Genomic DNA, 26866 nt, shown 5'->3' with positions numbered 1-26866 from the left:
ATATGGCAAAACTTTCAAATTGGCCCTTGTGACAGCAGGCACTTTCATGGAAAAAGGATGACAATTTTATACACCAGGTCTGAGCATTCTATGACCCACAGGTCACAGAGCAACCCACTTCAGTTTCAGAACTAAGGTAAAAGGCAAATATGAAACAAACACTTGAAGAATATATAAAAACATTAATTGAAACTAAATAACAATAACATTTTTGTTTGATTACAAAGTTCCAGTCAAGAACACACATTTTTATTTTTAAATTTAAATTGTAGTATAATTTCAAGAAGAAATTGATAAGTTTGGCAGTGCTGTTCTATAATTCTTTGACATCTGAGAACATTAATACTGTTAGCTCAATTCTCCTCATGCACTCTGAGATGTTCAGTAGTCCAAGAATGACTTCAGTAGCGAAAAAAATCGGCATTTTGTTCAACTTATAAATGCAAGCAAATATTTTCACACACAAAATTTATTTTAAGTAAGAACAGGCAGAGCTTAAACACCAAAAATTCAGATGCTTTTGTTATTAAAATGTTATAAATAAAATTCATTTACGTTTGTTTTTATACGTAAAATTGTAATTTAAATTTTTACGTTTAAAGTTTAAAGCATATTAGAATTATTTTCTCAAACAAACTTATAATTCACCCAAACTGATGGTTTTAAAATGAAAACACCACTGGCCCAAAACATCTTAATACACACATTGTGGTTGATTTTAACCCACAGCCAAAAAAAGGTTGCCAACACCTGCTACACATCATTGCAAGTCAGTTCCACTAAACAGCATTTTGTATAGCACCTTTAATCTTTTGATGTAAAATTTTATGTTTTGAAAATAAGCTTTATCATTTTTGCATATCTACTGCTTCTAAATTTTGTAAATATCTGCAATTAAGATGTTTTTTCATATTAAATCAATAGTTGTCTTCGAATCTTTTTAAATTGCATGGGCCTTTACCAGCATAATAGGCCACAGGATCACTTTGCTCAGTTCTGTCCCGATTTTCATGGAGATCAACCCCCAAGGGTAAGGCCTAAAGATACCCCTCTTTCCCAATCGCTATCGCTAAGCCACTCAACAGGACTTCAGCTCACCATATATTTATAATGTCATTAAGCCACACAAACATCATGCCTCCCAGAGGATTCAAACCCAAACCCAATGAAATATACAGAAGCCAGGACTACTAAATATTATACCGATCAGGGCAGCATAAACCATATCATGATGTGACACTGATGACTTTTATATTTAACAGTTTAAAAATCTGAGCAGAACTTTGTTTCATTCATCATAGAAATCAAACTACAGGATGAACATTGCAAATCAGGGGCAGCTTACTACTGCAACATAAAACACATATCATACAAGGCTTAGAATATATATACTTTGTCAGCATCTGCTCAAGGAACCTGTAATCACTTTACAGACAGACATTTTCATTACAGAAAATTACTAAAATTTTCATATTAGCCGAACTTCCAAAACTGCGCTGACATGGTATGTCATAATCATCTCAGTAAATTTCTTTTCCTACCTGAGTCACACTATTAATGCCATATTCTTTATAATGAGCGTAAATCTTTACTAACATAATCATAGGGAACAGGGGCATGTAAAGACTTATATTTCACAATTTTTATAAAATTTGTTTCAGAGTTACATTTTAAGTAAAAAATAAAAGCTTAAAACTTTTACTTAAAATAACCTTTTACTTAAAATAAGCCAAAAATTTTTGTTGCACACCAGTTTTATGAAACTGAATATAATTACAACTAAAAGTGTTTAAAAACAACAGATATATTCTTGATTATAAGGAAAAACTCAACCATAAAAATGGGGGGGGGGAAATAGCTTCTACAATCACTTCTACAAAAATAAAGTCATTACTGATCAAATAATAGCAAATTTATTGGAATTTCTCCCTAGTACCAAATCACTCCACATATGTACTCCATCTTTAGAAGATTTGATTATAAACTTTCCATTACCCCAGTCCCATCAGTCTGAAAATCGTTATAATCATATAAATCAGACATTGCCATAGTAGATACTTCAGGCATATATATATTATACCAAATTGTAGCAAAGATACTAGCACAGAAACTCAATATATGACTCAACATCCAGAAAATTATCAACAATGATTACTCAACATAAAAAAGGTATCTCCGGGTTCTCTGCCAGCCACTTCATTAAAGAAAATAGCAAATTTTTGGTTAAATTCTTCACCAAGCATCCATATTCAACAATTAAATGCGACAAGGTCAAAATCATACCCAAACCCTCTCAGAGTTCTCTTACTTTGTCTCAGAGTTCTCAGAGTTCAAATTACTTTATCTGCATTCTTTACACAACTTTTAATCTAGATTAAAATTTATTTCTATAGTGTTGCTTATTACATATATCCCTTCCTTGAACTTCTGATTTTTGTTATATATTTTACTATCTTCGGATTTTACTGGTTAAGTGCATAGAAGCATTAAACAATATTATTTTTAAAAAATTCTTTTTAAAATAATATTGTTTAATTCTTAATTTTTTTTAGTTAAAATTTTTTTTTTATTTTTAGTTAAAATGCAATCTTGCAGATAGTAAACTATTTACTTTTTAATTATTATTTAACTCTGAATTAGAATTTTCATAAAATTTGAGATTCCCATACATGAAATTCAGATATATTACTGTCGTATTTATAATATGTTATTGGCCATGCTTAGAACATTGCCATCAACAATGTGCAAAATTTGCTGAGTTTTTGAAAACCAAAGTTACAGCAGAATATACCCAATATTTGTCCATCAAATTGCTTTTGCCAATAAAGGTAAAAATATGACATTTGACACATAAACACTTTAAAATTTTGGTAGCAAATAACTTTCCTGTGCTACTGCAACCATATTATTACATAAAACTCTTTTAAATTTAAGGAAAAATAATTATGTAAAAACCTATATAATGTAATTTTTTATTCAAATCCTGGATCGTTACAGTTATATTTAAGAATATTTCACACTTTTCATAATTATAAAAAATAAAATTTTAAATTCAGATACAAAAAATTGAACCAGATTATTTAATTTCCATGTTTGAAATCATATTCAGAGACCATACACAAACTGAACACAATGTTTACATTTATACATGACGAAGATAATATATAAGTTTATAAAAAGGTTTCTGATGTTAATATTGCATCATCTGAAAAATTCTGCATTGTTCAAATTGAAGTATGTTTTCTTATTATTTTATTACTTCTGATACTGAGTAACCTTGATCAAAGTGGACATGTTCAAATACAATCTTTTCTACTCGCACTGCATAATTCTAGAATGTGCTGGAGGCCCACCAGCGGCCGAGCGGTAAAGTCGCTGAACACTGGTACTTCGATCCGAAGTTCGAATCCTGCGAACGGGCTGGTTGCATGGGTGTTTTCGTGGTTTTCCCCATGTGTAACGTGTATACGAGCCAGTTTCCCTTAGAAAGTCCTGCACGAAGGCATCCCTCCTCTTAGGCAGATAGCCCTCGAGGCTTTGCCATAATTAAATAACCTAACCTAGAATGTGCTGGGCACAATTTTTTTTTTTTTTTTTTTCAGAACAGTGCTAAGAACAGAGAACCTATAAGTTATTTTTGTCATATTATGCTCATTTATTTTAAAATGGAAAAAAAAATGCTAATTAGATTGCCAGCAAAATGTGTGCTGTTTCTTATGACACAGTTCCAAGGTAGTTTGAGAACTACAAGCCTGTAAATTTCAGCTCTGAACTATGCAACATTACATGAGAAAGATCATAAGGTTAGCCAAAATAACTCTTTTGGTTAGTAATACCAAAAGGGGACTGCATCCAAAAAAAATTAATGCTTTGTGCATGGAAAGACTACAAAGAAATTATATACTACAAATTGCTGCCACCAAATCAGACGAATTCAGAAAAATACTGTTTCCAAATGGCAGTTTTAATATTAAAAAAAAAATCAATGCAAAGAGCCTAAAAGTGACCAACCTTTCTATCACAACTACGATTGGCCCAACATTTCGATGAATGTCAGACGAAAACATACTGAGCATGGATGAGATGTTTTGTGTCACCCACCCCCATATTCAAGACCTTGCCCTCTTGGATTTGCATCACTTCAGGTTACTTAAAGAATCTCTGAATAGCCTGCAGTTCATTTTTTTTTTTTTTTTTTTACATTATTTAACAACATGTCAATAACTTCTTTTAAGAATGATCCTAATGATTTTTTAAAATGTAAATTTTTCAGGTGCTTGAGAGATGTCACAGAACCAAAACAAAAATTATAGGGGCAAAAACTCAGAATAAAATGATGCTAAAAAGTTCAATGTAGGTTTCCTATGTTTCTGCTCAGTTTCATTTGTATTTATCATCAGAAAATTTTAGATGACCCAACAGATTAACTGATAAGCATTCTATGCAAATTGTTATAAGTATTATTCAACATAATGCTTTTCAAAAATGAAATTTTATTTACAAAATCTTAGAGAACCCCTGTACTAGAAAACACTGGAAGACTTTAGTATTGACAAACAGCCAACTCGTAGCACTGTTTGAATAATTTTAAAATGAAAAATATTTCTAGTTTGACTTTCATTGTATGAATATTATATCATGATTCTAAAATAATAAAACTTTATAATTAATGAGATCCTCTCAGCATTTGAAAGCTTATCAATTAATTAGATAATTCATTCAGCATACAATATGGATCATAATTGAAAATTAAAGTAGGTTACCCTCTAGTAAACCACAAAAGAATACCACTGAATGACATTTCCGAAGGAAAAAAATCACCTCAAATTATTCTAATATATTTATTAATAAGGCATCTCAAGGCAAATTGACAATGATGCCAAAAATCCCAAATTTTGAAATTAAATATCTTAGACAATTTTTGTCATATTGGAAGTTAAGCTTGTGTTTTATTTTTCATAACAGGGATATAAATTTCCTGAATGTAAGAATTACAGGCCCCAGGGAACTGCATAAAAAATACATTTTGTATCATTTGCAAAATTCAATTTTTTGAACAAAAAAGAAAAAAAAGGGTGGGCTAAAGCATGAATATTCATGTTATTTAAAACTTTTTTTGTAACTGGAAGTAGATATCCTTGATTAACAGTTGTGAAAATAAAGGCTGTGTAATCACTTTTCTGGACATGGTTTATACGTGCGTATGTGTTTGTGTACATGTGAGTATTAAATGTTCATTTATCAAGAATAATTTGTCAATTTTTTAATTTTAAAAACCTATTATATTAGTAATGAAACAATCTAATTCTATAACTGCAAAATTAAATATATACAATAAATTAAGAACACATTTACCTTAAGAATTCTTCAACATGCCCCATAGATTCTTTAGTGTTTTTACCTCCAACTTCTTGGCAATGCAAGGTTATAAATTTTGGTTGATAACACTTAACCACTTGAAAAATTTCACTTTGAATGAGCACGTATAACATTAACTTTCTATGCATGCAACAGAAGGAAATAGTATTAGCCTCGAATCCTTTTTTATTCAAAAGGGGAAAATATAACCCTGTCTGAACAAAAAATTAATAAATATTAATAAATACTACTAAATTTGCCCCTGGGATCAACTAAGTCTCATATACAATTAAATGAAAGATGACTTTGAAAGTTGAATGCTACAGAAATATTTTAATTCACCTTCAAAATTTTCTCATAGAATTCAAAATTTAATCTTACAAATGAAGTACTTTTTTGGTATTATATTCCCCCCTCCTTTGTTTTAAAACAGCTGATGATTTCATTTTGGTTAGAGCTATTTTAACCTCACTCAAACATGTATAATCTCAAATGTATCATAATTCTGTGTGCATTACATCAATAATATAATAATTTCATTCACAGACAGAATATAAATATTTAATACATCTTACTCCTAATGTTTCTCGTTTCTCTAGTGGATTTTTTTTTTTTTTTTATAATTGTTATTCGATTTAAAAGCGCAATTTTTTGTCTTCTAAAATATAAGCTATTATTTGAGGCATTATGCATTTGACATATAAAATTAAATCCTTAGCTGGGTAAACATAAATATTTTCATTATTTTTCTTATTCCAAATTACTCATTTCTACATCAGGCAATTAATATTCAGCCTTAAAGCAGTTCACTCATTTTTACACATCTAATTTATAAATGCTTGAATTAATTTTATTAAAAATATCATTCCATCATTTCTAGACACAATATAAAATTAAGAACGCAAAACAAAATTGTTTTTATATGTGCTTTCAACCAATTTTTAAAAGTTTTCTGTACTTAAAACTCATTACCACGAAAGGGAAAAGGAGATGCAGCAAAATTTGACAGATTGCAAGGACAGATTTAATATTCTAGATAATATTTCATATATCCTCAAGAACTTTTGGCAATGTCCAGAATTTGCCAACCATAAAATAATACTACTACAATTCAAGCTTTTTAATGAATTGGATAATACATCACTTTTTTTATATGCCATGATGAAGTATCATCCATGTAGTATATGTCATTTCCATGTCCATATGATTAACAGGGGAAATAACAGACTCAAACTTTTAAAAAGATTGCCTGGCATCACTTGGGGTTCCTTGACTGATACTCTTTTGACCTCATATAAAACTTATGTCAGGCCTGCTTTGGAGTACGGGGAGTGAACTTGCAAGCCACTGCCTCCAGAACCTGTCAAGAAGATATTAACTTGATGCAAAATAAGGCACTCAGGATTATTACTGGTGCAGCTGGTTCCATTCCAATTGCTGCCATAGAGATTCAGACTGACACTGAGTCTTTAAAATTTAGAAGAGAAAAGCAGGTTTTAAAACTCTGTGATAAGTATGAAAGATCGAATTTGAAACATTGGAATAAGTATTCCCCCGCCCCCCAACTGAAAACATACAAATCATTTATCACTTGTGTTGAGGAACTCTGTACCCTATATAACATCATGCCTACTTTACTCCACCCTTTCCAGTTTGGCCTCTCTCTTCCTACTATTAGAGCTCCTACTTATAATCTTGCCATCGGTATGTATTTTGACTCAAGATTCAACAACTTTGTTTAATATCAAATTTATTTCACTTTATAAACACATACATATTAATGCGACTATTTACATGTATAGTATAATGATCAAATGATCCATACATTTTAATGATAAAAAGCATTCAGTATCTCAGTAACGTAACTTAACTGCTTAGAACAGGAATTTTCCGATCACAATATTCAAATTCAAAAACAAAACTGGTTGCCAGGTTCAAACATAAAAAAAAAATTACAAAACAAACTATTAAATAATAATAAAATGGAAATGCTAAACTTAACAGGAGTCACAACGTCCTCCTTAAAAACGAGCCTTAAAAGCAATGCAAATTGAAGCAGTGAAAATGTATACATATATAATACACATAAACTTTAACGAATGACATGAAATTGAACTAAGAACTATAAATGTGTGAATATAAATATAACAATACAGAACAATAAACACACAAATAACATTATAATTATCAATGTCTAAGAAAAAGTCAATAGCAGTTCATTAAGTCCATCCGTTCACCAGGCACTACTTGACGACCGTTTTGAATTACCTTTACATCTTCTGGAATTTCATTATCACAAGACCCAAGCATTTCACCCAGGCAGTTTTATGACTTTTAATTCTGACAACTTTACCAAGACTAAATTTTATTGGGCTGTCAGAATTCACATGGCAGATATTGCTTGCTACAGACTGACACGGGGGGGGGGAAGTCCCTATTCTAGAGCAAAACCATGTTTCCCACAAAATTTTCAGCTTGCACTTTTATTATATTCATATTTAAAGTGAAAAAAATTTATAACTGTAAGTAAGGATTTAGCTGCATCTACCAAGAACACAACACCAAAACAGATTCTCAGTATTTAAGAACAATATAATCCTCCTCCTCCTCCCTTTTATTTTTGATTTGATAGTTATATTAAGATCAACCAAAACCTCAACCTCTTAAAAAAAAAAAAAAAAAAAAAAAAAAAAAAAAAAAAAAAAAACCCTTCAAATATACATATTATTAAGAACTTATAAATCATCTTTGAATGAAATTATTGAAAAAAATTATTATTTAACATACTTGGAAAAAAAAATTATTTCCTGCAAGATACCAAGCATTTTAAACAGTTTTCCTAACAAGTGAAGCAGAAACACAAGTATTGTTAGACACAGAGACAGTTTGCTACAATTTATTCAAATATATCCATCTCTTAAAAATTACAATACAAAGGTGGTTTCCATTACAATTAATACAGTCTTGCTGCATTATATGAAAAGATACTTTATGATAATATACACCCATAATGAAATCGCAAATTTGCTATAGACTTTGAAGAGCATTTGTGAATTCAATGCCCACTTACAGCAGAAGTATTTGTGCATTTTAACATTTATTCCAATGATGTCCAGTTTGCTTATTATTTTACATTCTTTTTTTCCCACAGAAGAATGCTCTCCTCGTGTACACAGTGATCTGTTTTCCCCTTAAACAGAGATTAAACACAAATTCAGAAGACAAACAACAAAAATCAGCGTTATATTTACAAAATTTCCACAGGACTAGTTTCGATGGTTTTACCGAACCACCATCCTCAGCTGCAAAACCGCAAATGCGGTTTTGCAAACCGCATTTCTTACAAAAGCTTGTCTTGAAGAGAAGCATGTTATCTACGGCTGTTCTCCTCTTTCGGAAACCGCTTTGATAAGGCGATATAATATTATTCTTTTCCAAGAAGTAGACTAGGCGGCTGTTTACCATGTTTTCAAACAGCTTACATATGCAACTCGTAAGGGTTAATTGGCCGATAGCTGGAGGGATTTCTTGGATCTTTCCCTGGCTTAGCAATAGGAATTACAACAGCTCTCCTCCATGCACTGGGAAAATTATGCTCCTTCCACACTTTATTGTAAAGAATGAGAAGGGCAATCAGTGAGTTATAGCACAGATGCTTTAGCATTTCATAATTCACGCCATCAAGACCCGGAGAAGACCTATGTGTCTGCAACAAAGCTCTCCTTAATTCAAGCAAAGTAAAGTCTCTTTTATAAGACTCAGATTTGAAAGAGTTGAATGCGATGGAATTTCTTTCTGAGCGCTGGATAGAAAGAAATGCAGGTGAATAGTTTCTCTTGGAAGAAATGGCAGCAAATGTCTCACCAATAGTATTCGCAATTTCTTCTATGTAGCTAATCACTCAGCCATCTTTTCCCAAAAAGGAAAGTGAGCGGTCTTAACATATTCTGCATGGTTTTTGAACTTTTTCCCAAACCCGCTTACTAGGCATAGAGGATGTTATTGATGACACATATGAAATCCAAGAATTCCTTTGGCTCTGCCTTCTTGCTTTTCATGCATTTGCTTTGGCTCTTTTAAATGCTATGAGGTTTCGCAGAGTAGGATATCTACAAAAAATGGTATACAATTCTCCGAAGTTCCCCCCCCCCCACACACAAAGCATTCCTTTTCTAGGATGCAACCTCCTTCTTGATGTTACTATCATGTAACATTACTGTATAGAGCATTACTTGCATGGGCAAAATTTCTGTATTTAAACTTCTCAAACCATTTTCAAACTGTGTAATCAGAAACAGCCATTTGAACGAAACCTATGCCATAGCAAGATAGTAGAATTACAGAAAGTGAGCAGAAAAGACCATATTTAAACATCTCCTTTGATAAAGTTCATTCTTTATCAGCAGTAATAAAATAATTAAAAGAAAATGCACTTGATTTAAAAAACTGCTGAATTTTCCAGATGATACAATATGTAATACCAATATATTACAGTAGCTTCTTCTACAAATTTTACAATGTACTGCATAATTTTTATGAGCTATCTGACCAGCACTTTTTTCCCTTATATAAAATAAATATGAGCATATGACCAAAAGGAATTGGAAGAATTAATACTGATGAGATACTATTTAGCTAATAGTAGAAAAACACTCCTGTTTAAAAGTAAGCCGTTTGTCAGGTCCTAGTCTCATATACTTGAATGAAGTAAAGGCTTTTAATTATTTGCTATTTTATATATATTTAAAATAATTTTTTTGTTATTATATATATATATATATATATATATATATATACTTAAGGAAATGAGAAGAGAAATTGTAGTTAGCTCGCCAAAAAGTTATCAGGAGCTGTGGCTCCAAGAAAAAGTTCAACACAGTTTTAAAAAAAAAAAACAATTACATTGAGGGGTGAAAAATTAGGCTACAAGCGAAATAAAATGTAAATTATAAAATACAATCGTTGGATACAAGTTAAAGTCAAAAAATACATTAAATACCTATCGATGTGACAAGTTAAAACATATAAAAAACCAATCGATGCAACAAGTAAAAACAAATAAAAACATATAAAAATTATAAAGTGGAAAATGGTAAATTAGCTCAATTCGAGGTCTAACCTGGCTTTTCAAGGGAAATTTCTGGTTAAACGTCGAACCAAGCTAACTCCATTACGCGTTTCGCCGAAACAGACAATTGAAACTTTAGCGTTACGAAATTTTTAATTAATTAGATAAATTGCCCTAAAAATTTTTTTTAGTCTCAATTCTCTGTTCCAATTTCCCAACGCGTCTGCTCAAAATGACACATTAAGGTGTAAAAAAATGAAAATGCAACTCCGATGTACAACAATAATAAAAATAATAATAAATAGCGGTCTCTGCTATTAGTCAAAATATACAATAACGTATGGGCTAGACCTGCCATCTTAAAGAATTAAACCTTTATAAATTTAGAAATCAGAAATTAAATTTAAATGAAATCTAACAGTGTGGGTCTTGCTAAGACCAAGAAAAAATTTTTTTGAAAAAGAAACATAAAAAACAGACCTGTGGCTATGCAGTCTTTTCTATCGTGAAGCATAAACTGAAAGAGGTTGTAACTCCCCTCTGTGTCTTTCAACGCTCTCCTACTTGTCGTGTGACGTAAGAAGGGGTAAACAAAGTCACTGGGCAACAGCCTATGTGATAAGACTGTCCGTTGGTGGGAACTCGCCCCAACAAACTAAAGGGGGGGGGTCGAAAGACTTGGAAAAAGTTCAAAATGGCGTCAGTCAAGTTGTTCTAAAAATAAGAACTGCCTCAAAAAGTGAAAATGGCTAATTCAGCTAAAATTACTTAACATGGCCACAAAAGTAAGAGTAAAATGGAAAAAACAGTCATTAGTTAATAAAAGTCATAATTCTTCAAGGTAGAGAGCGATCAAGGCCTCAATGAAAAACGAAAAGGCCCGTTTGTTAATAACAGGAGTAGAATTGGCCACATTTTTAATATTTGGTTTCAAAGACATAAGTCCACACAAAACAGACATAAATGAATATGAGAAGAAACATGACCTTCTAGACGCAAAGAACTTGTTACTACTCGATAAAATTATTTTCAAGTGACTGCAAGAAAAAGGTTTATCTTTTAAACAACAAACCTTCTGAACAGTAACTATAGAAGTACTGGGTCTTTCCCAGATTTAGATTGAAGACTCCTTTGACGTACTTACAGTATCCAGCTTATGAGTCTTACAGTTGTCTCATCTAGTCACATAACTGATGATTATTTCAATTTTCAGGGTGTCATTCACATAAACATTAAAACACAGTCAGACTGACAAAAAAGTTTAAAATACTGCAGTGGTTTGTAAATGTTTACTCAGCTGTGAGAAACGTATGACTGCTATATGCCTAAAAGAGGCATTCCTTTGTAAAGGACATTCTGAAATCACTGGCTTATACAGTACAAAGTCCGTAATCCAGACTCGTCGCGACTTCGGCGATTCTGGATTAGGGGTTTTTCCGGATTATAGATCATCAATTTAAATCTGGTAAGATGGCAAGCAGAAATTATACAATTAAAAATATTAAACCGTAATTTATGAAATAAAGAGCAATTATGATCTAAAGGGTATCAAAATTTACAAAATAGCTTAATATTTATTTGTTTACTTTATTAAACATTTCTTTCAATGTAAGTTGTTTGCTTTGTTTTTTGTGCTAGATGCGCATACGTAAACGCATTACAGGCATAAAGAGAAATTATGATCTAAAGGTTATCTAAATTCACACATACACACACACAAAAAAAAAAAGAGAGAGAGCTTAATATTTACTTGCTTACTTTGTTATACATTTCTTTCAATGTAAGTTGTTTAAGTTGCTTCATTTTTTGTGCTAAACGCACATGCGTAAAGCATACAAAAAAAAAAGTTTGTGGCTTTGAGGTATGGATTATAGATCATTCCGGATAATGGACTTTATACTGTATTTCAGTTACCCTCATAAAGAAAACCATGAAAAACTTGTTCAGTGAGCCCTAATTAAAAATCAGAGTGCCTGGGCCAAGTGAGGATATTTTAGTAGCCTTAATCTTTCAGCCATTGGGTAGTCACTCCGTGGGAGATATAAGTATCAAACAACACAGTATATATTTGCTAAGAATTTGCCACATGTAATATGTATTCAGAAATCAAGATGATCAATTTATGTACAGATGCATCTGAAATGTCTAAAGCTGTTCTTTATTTTTAACAAACACTAATTAGTTAAACATCAGTATTTAAAGCAAACAAGCAATGAGATTGCAGCACTGAAGCATGTAAGTAAAAATTCTGCCTTTACAGGTATAAATAAAAGCTGAATTTTTGAATTACTACTTCCCCCCTCCATTATATGCATATGTGTATTAAATGGCAAAAATATAGATAAAATATAAATCTTCATTATTTTTCTTTATAATTTGAAGCATCTCTGTCTTACAATGGGATATAACTCCAAAGTACAATCCATTATCAAAAAAGGAATCTGGCCATTAATTCCATAGCTTTACAATCATATTATTTCCCTATACATTTACAGACTTAAGAGTATATCCCTAGTTACAGCAAATTTTTGTCAAAGTGCTCAGGTGAAATAAAATACTTGAAGAGCTGGCCTCCATCAGTACTGCATACAGATGGAAATATATCCAACACAATATTAGAAAGGGATTGCAAAGCCACCTATTTAAAAAATATAGATATGTATTTACATATGTGTAAAATCTGAAAGCATTAATATGAAATAATCATTTTATATTATGCCCAAAGGGACACTTTTTTTATGTTTTGTAAGTTACCTTTATTAAATATCATTTTCTTCACCCTTAACCTGTAAAATTATATTCAACAGCAATATTACAAAAAAATTAAAAAAGAGGATATCGAAAATCAGAGTTTCCGATGCACAGTGTCGCGCGCTGAAGATAAAAACTTTTTTTCCCCTCCCCGTACAGTGTTGCCATTGCTTGCTTTGAAATCATTGATTTTGTTAATCAGAAATTCATTTAAGTTTTACAAAATAGGAAATGCATACTAATACTAATTCCAAATTCGGGCTTCCAGATGCCCATATTCGAGTGGAGGACTAAATTATTTAAAATTTGATGCCTCTAGGTACCATTGTTTTTTCAGTGCGAGAAACATACATGCATTCATGCAGATTCTTTATTATTTAATTTCCTTATAATGCAGAGCTCTAATATTTGCTGGCAACAATTTGAAAAGTGAAATGCCGTTTAGAGTGAACCAATGCAAAATGGCAACCCTCTGGGCTAAAAAAAAAACAAAGAATCTAATTAAAGAATGATCAACTACTGCAAGTTCATGATGTTCACACTTCTAATCTCAAATTTAAGAAGGCATAAGTTTAATTCTAAGTCAAAGCACAATCTAGCAACCTACATATTGTAATGCTTACTCATAAGAAAGATTTTCAGAGATTTCATGCAAACCATCTTGGAAAAATTACTGAGATACTTAATATGGCAAGCATTTAATGAAAAATTTTATCCATTTAATAAACCGTCAGTCTATATTTTACAGTCACAGCCTCTGTGTAATGAAAAAGAATAAATTTCTAGAAGGTTACAACTTAAAATTTCACATTAGCTGATAACTTAGGCACTAATTTTGTGTGAATGAAACACATTTATAATAGCTGTTCTAACCACAGTTTGTGCTAGGCAGTCTCTATGGTTCCAAAATTCTGTAACTCAATGCCTCCATAAATTCTATAAATTTTGCCACTCTGCTTCCCATTGCCTCCCCTAAATTCTAAAAATTTTGCTACTCGATGCTTCTCAGAATTCTAAAAATGTTGCTCTCCCCCAGTGCAACCACACAGGTTGCACCTACTCTGGTGGCGGCTCTGGTTCTAACTTATTACACAAATATTTAATTTGGCTGAAGTTAAGATAGGCTCCTCCATAGATATCTCCCAGAAATATGCAGTAACAGATCATTATTTTTGAATAACACTCTCACGTTGATAAAGTACAGAACTATTTCAGACAGTTTCCAGAGCACAAACAGCACAGGTTAATTGAAAATGTCTGGATAAACCTGAATATTCATAATCTGCCTCACAGACACCAAAAACCAGCTCATTCTTGGCGTAAGAGGACTGCAACATAATGAAATTTTGCATACTGTTACAGGAAGGTGCAGCATTTTCAACACTTATATGTGACTCACATTACCAAACCCAACTTCCTCTTTACTTTACCAACATTGGTATGGTTAACAACCGAAGAAAATTCTGAACTGACTGATGATTGGAAATTTATTGATAATGTGATGTACAGATTTTTCATGCATACTACTTTTATAGTACATGATTTTGATTTATGTTACTAAATTCAACCGCTGTTACATTAAAAGTCATGCTTCCATGGGCAATGCAACCAGTGCAGTCACACCATAAGCAGATTTTTTTTTTTTTTTTAATTTAGAAAAGCAACTTGTAGCAAATCTACAAATGGAAAATTTTTTTAGAATTTAGAAGAAACACTGCCAGAATTCATGCATAGTAAAATTTATAGAATTTAGAGAAGTGCTGGACAGCAGAATTTAAAGACTCGCAGATACCGCACTTGGAGAAAAAATGGTTAGCTTTGATCCTGATAATGCCACTGATATTACAGCCAAAATTTTCCACTGGTAGATATCCCAATACTTGTGGCCAGATAGCGCACTTTAGATAGTATAAAATTGACTGTGACCAAATAGCATAAAATTAATCTGGGAAACAAAAACAAAACAAAATCATAGGATACTTATAATACAGATATTTAAGTCACACTACAGAGCATACCTAAAAACAAGAGATCCTTTTCAGATCACATCAGATAGCCTATTTGTATAATATTTGGTACTAGCAATAATAGCTTAATACTTATGATTAAGAACAGGTACCATATATACCTGCGCATAAGTCGATCCCCCCCCCCCCGACTTTTGAGAAAAATAAATTTGCCACTGCTGATAAACAGCATGCCAATGTACTTGATAAAATTACACTCGCACTTTAGCAAATTTTTGCTTATTTCCATTTTAGCACATGATAAGCACGATGCAGTCGAAACATATCCCAAATCAAAAAGGAAGGTTTCCTTAAAATTACATATGGTTTTTAAAACCATAGATTTTGAAACCAATCAATCATTAGGGTGTTGTCCATTCAACCATTTTTCTGGAAGCAAACATGAACACATGCTGGAAATGCTGTCAAATGCTGCACAAACAAATTTAATAAAAAACTAATAAATAAAATGGAAAGAATAAATAATTTTTTTTTTTCTGTACGAACGATAACGATATATGTATGTGTGTGTGTGATTATGGCAAAGCCTCAAGGGCTATCTGCCTAAAGGGAGGGATGCCTTTCGTGGAGGACTTTCTAAGGGGAACTGGCTCATATACACGTTACACATGGGGAAAACCACGAAAACGCCCATGCAGCCAGCCCATTCACGGGATTCGAACCTCGGACCAAACTACCAGTGTTCAGCGACTTTACCGCTCGGCCGCTGGTGGGCCTAACGATATATGTAATAATCAAGTTTGCTGATGTGTCATCGATCAGTGACGGCAGATCTTCTTTTCTTTTCTTTTTTTTCTTTTTAAAGGTTTTGCGTATAAGTCGACCCCCTACTTCAAAGTTTGATTTTTTTCCTTAAAATTGTCAACTTATACAGCATTTAAACTAAAAATTACCTTGTCATAGACATTAGTCAAATGTGAAAAGGACAATTTTATTATTTGTCACTCACTGTATTAACAATGGGTGGAGATTAAAAAATCATGCAATCTTTTTCAAATTACTTTTTTTACTTAATTATTATTTCATCATAAAAGTGATAAGATGGCATGAAGGATCACAGGAATTACTGTAACAGAAAGTTACAAAAAAACATTTTGATAAACAATATTGTTTGTGCTTGAATGTTCAATTCATTGTTAAAGAAAAAATTAAATCATGAATCATAAATTAATCGTAAAGAATTATGAGTTATCAGTAAAGAAAATTCACTGTCTCTTATAACAGTAATGATAATCTACCTAGAGAATATTTTTAAAAGCTACACTAATTCAAAACCAAGAAACAGGCTCCACATATGCATATTGTGTAAAGATGATCAAATCAAAATAGTTTAGAATTTGTAGAATGAAAGATTATATTTGTTTCTTTCTTACTTAGAGATTACCATTAGCCTAAGACAGATTCTGTGCTAATGCTGATAAAGCAAGCAAGCATCTCCAATAAAACCCAAATTTATCTACTCTTTGCACAAATTTTTAAAAAATTTTGAAAACTTAAATGATGCCATGGATCTATTATACTCATACCTTTTTAAAAAGACCACAACTGCTAACTATAAGGTATTCAACAATATGTTGACAAACTTAGCATACATCAGATAAATGCTCACAATTAGATTATAAAGCTCATTTTACTTTTTGCCATGAATACACATTTTAAAATGACACTTTTAAGAGCATATACGAAGGCTCCTACCGATATGAAATTGACAATTTTAACTGATAACTATTTTACAAAAGCGTAAAAGCGTAACTGCCAACACTTTTTTTTACTACAAAGATACACTTTTACAGCACACACAAAGGCTCCTACTGATTTGAAATTGACAAGTTTTAATTGATATATATTCTACAAAAGCACAAATTGCTAATGTTTTTTCGTTACAAAGATACAGCAAATATGTAAAAACAATTTTTAAAAAAAGGTATGAGTTTTTTTAAAATAAGAAAAACATTCACTTTATATGGTATAGTAAGCATTTAATAAGTTTAATACTGTCTTCAAAATAAATAATACCTGCAAGGTAACAAAAATCATATTGATTTTTGCCATATCTACTCTTGAAGCTGAATTTTTACTGATTGTCATCAACTAATTAATGTTTTGTTCAAGAGATAAACATAAGAATGCATATACATATATATTTTCATTAAAGCATGGTCAGGATTGTTTTATACATTTTGAAATGCTATAACATGAAAATAATTTTTAAGCAAATGCCAAAGTACATTCATTGTATATGGATAATTAATGGGGTAGTAACATATTTATCTCATTTTTCCACTTCCCTTAACCATTATACAATTAAAGCGGATAAAATTCCTCATTTTAAAACTTAGATCCGAGCTGCTTTATTGTGATCAATATGCCCTATAGTAATACAAATAACAGACATTTTTCTTACTATCCTTTCTTTATTATGAAAAAGAGATCCTTGTTACCTTGCATCATGTATAGGGTTGGTGCTGCAGATGATTTAACAAACAGAAAATGGTTATGGAGATAAATAAAAGAAATTTTCATGTCAAAGATACATTTTGCGCTGTATGACCTGTCACCACAGCTGTGGATAAAATCAAACGATGATTAATAGCACCTCTCATTTGATAACTAGTGAGAATGATGAGACACTTAATATTAATACCATTATGGTTTTGAGTCATATATGAAAGACTGGAAGCTCATTATTTTGGTACTACACTGCTGGCCATTAAAATTGCAACATGAGGAAGGAATGATCTGACGAACGTCAAAGGAAGAAGTTGGAATGTGCAAATCATTAGTATTTCAGCACATTTAGACGATGCAGGAGGGAGAAAAGACATCTGAAGCACAGCATAAAAGAAAAGTTATGTAGTGGATTTCTCATTCGGAAAGTGCTTTGTAAGGTTGGAGTTTGCTCAGAATATCATGTTATCCTCGGATAAGAAGAGGAAATGCTTACCTGCAAGTTTCGAAATTCGATAGAGGCAGGATCGTTGCCTGTCAAGAGTGTAGATTATCGTTCTGTGATATCACCGGTTGCACTGGTCGACATCCAACCACTGTCATGCGAATATGGAATCAATAAAGTGCTGAGGATCATACTGAACAGCATGCAGGATCTCAATGCCCTCCCATGACTAATGCCAGAAAGAACAGACATATTGTGAGGTAAGCCCTGCAAAACTGTATGACCACATCACGGACCATTAGTCAGGAAATGGGCAAGTTTGTAGCACGCCCAGTATCAGCTCATAAGGTGCGTTGACGTTATCAGCAGCGTGGACTATCAGGAGGGTGACCATTACTTCGCTTCCTTTGACAAAGTAGCATAGAGACAGACAGCGACAGGTGCACCAAATGACAAAGCTGGCTACAGGAGTGGCACAATGTCACCTTTCCAAATGAGTGCCGGTTCTATGTGCAGTATTTTGATGACCGTATACGTGTCTGGAGGGTCCCAGGAGCCTGCATGTCATCTGCTTGCATTTGATATCGACATAGAGGTTCTGCACCTGGTGTGACGGCTTGGGCAGCCATTTGGTACACGACACGCACATCTCTAGTTCGGATGGATGATAATTTCAATGCAGATGGGTACATTTCTGACTTTTTACGTCCAGTGGTTGTGCCCTATCTTCAAGACCCCTAAACAGTATATTCCATATATTCCTAAGCAATATATAGTAAAGATAATGCAAGACCACATGTTGCATGTCATGTTCGGACCTTCCTCGATACACAGGGTATTTGATTGCTACCCTGGCCTGCACAGTCTCCAGATCTGTCACCCACTGAAAACGTTTGGTCATGGCTAAATGAGAGACTGGCCCACCACCTCTCTCCAGCTAATACAATTGATGAAATGTGGCATAGACATGAAGCAGCATGGAATGAGTTGTCCATTTCTGTATTCTCAGCTCCATGCCTAATGGTTTAAAGGCCGTTTTAGCTGCCCGGTATGGCAGCTGTTTCTACTAAGTTTGCAACCCTGTAAACCTCCAATGTGCGTACATATTTAATCATTTTGTCTTCATACCACACTGTTTACATGCAATCTTTTTCGCATTTGCTTTCCTTCATGGTGTTGCAATTTTAATGGCCAGCATTGCACATTAATTGAATAATCAAAAATTTAGTGTTATTTGTCTGTGCAAGGTTTCATTACTTAAATGCAATGAAAATTAGTTTTTCCTCAAACAACTCATCACTGGAAATGAAAAGTAGACTTTACAATGTTAGTAAAAAAAAAAAAAAAAAAAAAAAAAAAAAAAAGGAAGAAAGTCATTATGGAGGATTTTTTTTTAAGGAACACTGGCTTGTATTTATGCTTCACCTATGGATAGCCATGAAAACAATTTAGTTTTTTCCAGTACAAAGTAAATTTCATATAGCACATAAAACCCAATCAAAAACCAAACTATTATTAATGTCCTATGGTTTTTTTCCCACACTGTCGTTGATCTGTATTAATAGCACTAAATAGATGGAAATATGTAAAACTCATTAAGTCATTATATATGGACGTTGAATCCATGAAACAAAATAAGGACAGAAAAGTCAAAACTCATGGACTGCACTGCATAAAAAAATTCACACTATAGGCTGACTTTTACAGATGATGTCGATTTTAAAACTTAATTTTAAAAGCTTTCATACTTTGGCTGTAGTAGCCGCCCAAGCAGTATACTGGGTATGGGAGTCAACTGCGATACTGAAGAGCACGGGTTCGAATGCCGGAGAAGGCATGGATGTAAATTGTCTGTCCCCTCATAGGAGGCAATGGTGGCCACCTAATAGGAGCCTCCATAGTAAAATGGTCACCACTTCTGGCCTTAGAAGTCGCCAATGCTGATAAGGCAAGTGCCTGCCATTCGAAGGGGGTAACTTTGGCTGTAGTCACACATTCACACAAAAAAACAGTCTCTAAAAATATATAAACAAATACTACGAAACTCAATAACTAATTCTTGATGCTTATCAGAACAAAAAGAGGAAAAATATTGTGTTAGAAGTATTTATCAGTAAAAGAGCAGTAGAATGTTTATTAAACATTAAACAACACTTTAAAGAAATTTAAGGAATCATCTTTAAAACAGCAAAAGATCTGATCACAGAAATCAAGAAAAATTAAAAGACTGAAATTCTAAAATTATATGCATAAAATCAATGATCCCTTTCAACTTAAATACTACAGTAACCTTATTACAGAATGTACGCAATTCATTCATTGTCTGTCTGGCAGTTTAGTCTCCTATGTGTCATCTTTTAAGTGCCCCAAAATGGTTAATTTCTAGCATTCTAATATGATGAACTAATTACTGATTCAAATTACTTGTTATCCCATACATTCGGTAATAAATATTTTCCATGATTATCATTAACACAATAATTATTTGTTCTATCTCAGATAGAAAAAATAATTTAGAATTGCAGAACAATATAAGAAATTTCACATATTTAACTACAAATATTTTTTGCTCTTTTCAATCTATGCAAAATTTATAAATTATTATTTCCAAGTATGATCATTTTAAAATTACAATGCTGTTAAATCCAAATTCTAAAATTATTATGGCCTATGAAACTGCAAAGCTTCACTACATCAAATCTCACACAATTAGCACCAGCTCAAAATTTTTTTTCTTTCCATAAAGCCATTTACATGACACACACTAAGTTCTGCATTCCAATCTGAAATTTATGAACATTATGAACTAATGTTTGTAACTTACATAATTTTAACTCATATCATAATTTTAATTCCAAAATAAGCATTTTATGTACAGAGTAATAGAAAAGATACAACAGATCAACTTAAAATTGCATGATATGCAAATAATCATGAAAGGCAATAAATTAATAGCAGTACACATATATGCCATTTATGTACCTCAGAAATACTGATTGGAAGCACCACTGTACATGGGTAGAACAAAGAGCTACTGTTAAGTTTCGGATTTGTGTTTTTCATTGCTCCTGTGCATAGGCAGCTTAAACTAGATCCTGTTAAGAAATATGGCTGCCATAAAAAAGATTTCCAACATTAACGGCTAGAAATCTATGGCATATTGAAACTGAAAACTACCTTTTGAGAAACTAACATTTGTGTTAAGATAGACTATTTGCATAGTGATGCAAACATGAGGAAAAATGGACTCAATGAAGTGAAAAATCACAACAGCTGAATCATATGAAAGACCATGATAATGGACATACTATATGCATAGTTAATTACTGGACAGTACTGCCACAACTCAAGTATTAGAAAAACTTGATGTACTGCAAAGCAACCAGTTACTGCACATATAGTTGAACACTGACATACCACTGGGAAATTTTTGCCAGGTACCCATTACTTCAGAATGCATATCATAGGTCTCTGAGACTGCTATGAGACCCTAGACTATTGCATATGATGGGATCAATGACATATAAAATTTTCATATGAATCCCCTCTGTAGCACCATGATGCCATCCAACGGTAGAACAGGGACAGACAGAGTAAGTCCCACATTACATATCAGAGTACCAATCCATCATCTAGCATTATGGTATAAGATGCCACTGGTTTCCAATTCTCACTGCACCGGATAACCACCATTACATATCTGAAGTGTAACAGCCTGTTGTTCTTTTTCAGGCCATGCATTCACTAGATGTATCACCTAATAAATGCATCTGGTCATGATAGCACAGCACAGACCAATCTTAGCTACAGCAGATGAAACCTGATAACATACCGAAACTACTGAGTTGCATACCTCAAATACATAATGAACATAATTTCCCTTCTGTACTGGGATACAGAACGGCAGTTACCACCACTTACAGTGGCAATGCACTAGACTGACTTCTTTACATTACACATGTCAAACTAAGCAGCAATTATTTCTTTTTCATATAAAATAATATCTGTATTAAACATAAGGAGTTCATGGCTTTTTTGTTACATAATACTGCACTTTTTCATGTGTGTATTTGTATATGCCACAAAAAAGTGAGCACAAGTAAGCCTAGCTGAATGTTACAATATTTAATTCTACAATTCTTCCTAATTCAAAGCAAAAGGATCAAATTATAAACACAAACAAATTCCTAATTCAAGACAAAAGGACAAATTGCAAACAAAAATTATGAAGATAAACAGGAAGACAAGGAATGACAAACTGTCCGCATTTCAAGTTTTGTCATCCTATAAATTAAATGCCATCAAATTAAGCTAGAGTTAGTTAGCAGGTTCACTTTTACTTATTTCCTACTTTTAATCCTACAGCAGCTCTGCACACAATATTTTTTTTAAGATATTAATATGTCTTTCATTTACTTTTATATATATTGTTACGAATTTGGTATTTAAAAAGCTAATGTTAGTTCAATTACAAATTAAATGATTTTATTTCTCGCGCAGTGCAGTGCGTGACGAATATTAAAAGAAAGCTAAGCCGTAAAATTGAAATTACAAGAGCGCGTGCATTAAATAAATAAATATCTCTTTTTGATTTCGAGAAAGTACTGGAAAATTCTAGCGCGTGATTTTAAAATCTTATAAAAGGAGGAAAACATCTCAGTTTGTAGTAGTTGCTTAGTTTGTTGTTGTTTAGAAAACTGCTCTTGTTGATTGTAGCGAATTCGCAGATTAGTGTTCTTTAGCTGTTTTTAATTGCGTTCTATTGGACATTTGAGTAGTTAAAAGATAACTACTGTGAGATATTGTAATACTGCATGATAATTTGAGAAAATTTAAGCATTTTTGTTGTGATAATAATATATTTTTTTTGTTCATTTTTCATCGGACTTGTGCATTCATTTCATAACGAACCCGTACGCACGCAACAATTTTTGGTGGCAGCGGTGGGATTTGAATGCCAATAACAAGAGCGATGGAAGAGCAATTAAGGCAGTTAATATCAGCCTTTGCCTCATTTAAAGAAGAAATTAAAGAGGAAATGAAATTGGGCCAGGAATCCGTTAAGGAAGAAATGAAATTGGGCCAGGAATCCGTTAAGGACGAAATGAAAGCCGTTCAAGCTGGTCAAGAAGAAATGAAAAGAGAAATTACTTGCATAATAGAAAATAAATTTGAAGCTATGGAAGGCAGAATTGACGCAGTTGAAAATAAAGTTGGACATATTGAAGAAAAGGTTTCTTCCGTAAAAGATCATATTGAAGAAAGAGTTTCTTCGGTGAAAGAAGAAATAGAAGAAAGAGTTTCTTCTGTAAAAGAACATATAGAAGGGAGAGTTTCTGCTGTGGAGGAACGAATTGAAGGAAGAGTTTGTGCCGTCCAACACCAAATCGAACAACAAATTGATGAGAGAGTTTCTGCAGTTGCCAAAGAAATGGATACTTTAAAGAAATTCGTAACGTCGGCAGGGAGCAGGAGTGATGATTTTAAATTCTTACCAATGCCTGCTCGTCCACCTCTGAAGCTATCCACATATGATGGGAAGACCTCCTGGCAGGTGTATAAGACACAATTTTCTATCGTGGCGGATGCGAATGGATGGGATTCCCAAGCTAAGGCCTGTCATCTCGCCGCTTCTCTAAGAGCCGACACAGCGGATATCCTTCAGACTCTTCCCGAAAACAAAAGGTTAGATTTCGAAGCTCTATCCGGCGCTTTGGAGCTGCGCTTCGGCGGGAAATGTTTAAAAGACTACAGCAGGCTCCAATTAAAATCTCGTCAACAGCAGCCTACCGAAACACTTCAGGAGCTCGCCGCGGATGTTGAAAGGCTGTCCCATCTCGCCTTTTCGGAATGCCCGACAGAAACAAGGGAAATCCTGTCCTTACAATACTTTATCGACGGCATCCGAGATACTGAAATACAGAAAGCTCTTCGAATGGCAGATGTAAAGGACATAAAAAGCGCTCTGTTGTACGCCATGAAGTTCGAGGCAGCCCAGCAAGCAACTAGTAGAGATCGCTACCCAGTTAGAGCTGTGCGAGTCCATGAGCCAGTGGATCAACTGATGGCTCGTTTAGATGATTTAGCCAGACAAGTCGAAGATTTGATACGGAGTAGGAGCGAGAAGAAAGTGGCTCTAAGGTGTTGGAGATGTGGTAGTGAAGGTCACCTAAGACGGAATTGCAGAACACCCCAGGGTACGGAATATAAAGCAGATGATTTTACCAGACAAGTCAGTGGCTTGAGACGGAACAGAAGTGAAAAGAAACTAATTCTAAAGTGCTGGAACTGCGGAGTTGAAGGCCACATACGAAGAAACTGCAGAACACCCCGAGGTACGGAAAATAAGACCATTTCCCAGCAACAACGCAGTAAACAAATTAGTGACCATTTCGAGGAACGGAGGTTGCCAGATAGTGAAAAACCTTGTTTTAAAGCTCTTAAAATTTATACAGTGAGTGGCAACAATAACGGACTGTCCATCAATGGGAATATCGATGGAGTTCCTTGCAGTATGATCATTGACACAGGAGCTAACGTTACCATCATTAGGAAAGATTTAGCTGAACAGTTTAAAGATAAACTTATTTGGACGCCATCCTGTGTTACCCTTCAGACTGCGTCTGGTGATAAGATCGACATAGCTGGGAAGTTAAACGTGAAAATCACGTTTGGAAGTGCCGCCTACCATCACACGGCATATGTGGCAGATATTACAGATCCATGCATACTCGGATTGGACTTTTTAAGGAAATACAATTTTTCCTTAGACTTGAAAAACAACAAACTGCTTTCAGGATCTGAAGACATGACTATCCATCCTAAGAAGGGATCCTCACCTGGAAATGCCGACGCTTTGTCCGAAAGAACCAGCTCGAGAAACAGCCGAAATCATGCTAGGTTCGAAAAGAAACACCAGACTACCAGCTATTCTCCATCTCAGATGCTCTTCGGTCGAGACCTTCGTCTGCCTTGTGACCGCCTGTTTCATCGCCGTACGGATGCGCCTTCATCGCCTGAGGAACACATCCAAGATGTCAAGGCCCGTTTTGAAGTGATGCACCGTTCCGCTAGAAAGCGAGTGAACTTGGCGACGGAGAAAGTGAAGACCAGATGCGACACAAGAGCTACTAGACAGAGATCCAACAAAGGAGACAAGGTGTGGTTTTGGAACCCAATTCAACGAAAAAGACTGAGCCCTAAATTACAGTCACCTTCGGATGGTCCATATACAGTGCTGAACACGAATGACGTCGTGGTTCGGATCCGTGAGTCTTCGAACTCTTACGAAAGGTTAGCTCATTACTATGGCCATAGTACGTAATGTAAATAATTGTAAATAGTATCAGACCATGGTCTTTTTTGTTTTTAAATGTGTATTTGATTTGTTTTATGTATTGCATTTATTGTTCATGTTGTTTATTATTGTAATGTAATGCTTATTAATGCATTTATGCCACAGTTGTAAGTTTAGCTTCCTGTCCAGGGATTGTACTGCCCGGGATGTGCAGTCCTTGGGAAGGGGGCAGTGTTACGAATTTGGTATTTAAAAAGCTAATGTTAGTTCAATTACAAATTAAATGATTTTATTTCTCGCGCAGTGCAGCGCGTGACGAATATTAAAAGAAAGCTAAGCCGTAAAATTGAAATTACAAGAGCGCGTGCATTAAATAAATAAATATCTCTTTTTGATTTCGAGAAAGTACTGGAAAATTCTAGCGCGTGATTTTAAAATCTTATAAAAGGAGGAAAACATCTCAGTTTGTAGTAGTTGCTTAGTTTGTTGTTGTTTAGAAAACTGCTCTTGTTGATTGTAGCGAATTCGCGGATTAGCGTTCTTTAGCTGTTTTTAATTGCGTTCTATTGGACATTTGAGTAGTTAAAAGATAACTACTGTGAGATATTGTAATACTGCATGATAATTTGAGAAAATTTAAGCATTTTTGTTGTGATAATAATAAATTTTTTTTGTTCATTTTTCATCGGACTTGTGCATTCATTTCATAACGAACCCGTACGCACGCAACAATATAAATAATTAAAGAAAGGAGAACAAATTAAAAAAGACCTTTGTGGTCAAGAACTTTTGTGCATTGAGCTGCAAAATTTAGAAAACAAGTTAAAAGAATAGTCTTAGTACTTCCGCTAAAAAGTAGCTTAGATACTGCGGTTACAGTGAAACAAATTTTAACATACGGAAAATAAAGTGCAATTAAGTGTAAACATTATTATCACTAGAATATTTACAAATAAAATTCAAATCTAATTGTAAGTGAAATGTTGATCAAGGTAAGGCAAACTTTAAACAATAGAATAAAAGTGTGATATAAGACTTAAGCAAAAATACAAAAACAAAAAAGCGGTAAATGGTAAATTAGCCCAATTCGAATCTCATTACCGACCCTTCAGGGGAAATTATATAATGATATTCGAATCCAGCTAATTCCATAACGCATTTCGTCGAAACAGACAACTGAAACTATACACGAAACTCTTCTTGAATATTAACTGAAAAAACTTAGTTAAAAACTTTAGTGTCAATTCTCTGTTCCATTTCCTGACGCGTCTGCTTGAAAAAACACATTAAGGTGTAAGAAAAACTATACATAATGGCCTGGTTAGGTAAATGTACAAAATAAAATAAATAGCGATTTGCTATTAGTAAAAAAATACAAGATTTTTAGGAAGGACCTACTAGCTTGTACAGTTTAAACTTTGTGAACGTAGTTAAGAAATTAAAATAAAAAGCGAAGAAGACTATATATATAT

At 33.4% G+C, this 26866-nt stretch overlaps 1 protein-coding gene across 1 annotated transcript in view; it reads right to left on the bottom strand.

Moving 5' to 3' along the window:
• The window catches only part of LOC146997132 (inositol polyphosphate-5-phosphatase A-like), a 101954-nt gene that overhangs the window by 57116 nt on the left and 17972 nt on the right, over nucleotides 1-26866 (bottom strand). The window lies entirely within an intron of this gene.

Source organism: Stegodyphus dumicola, chromosome 5, assembly GCF_044657685.1.
Source record: "Stegodyphus dumicola isolate Sdum_Otavi_A_Nest chromosome 5, ASM4465768v1".
Taxonomy (NCBI): domain Eukaryota; kingdom Metazoa; phylum Arthropoda; class Arachnida; order Araneae; family Eresidae; genus Stegodyphus; species Stegodyphus dumicola.
This window is presented reverse-complemented; position numbering and strand designations above follow the sequence as displayed.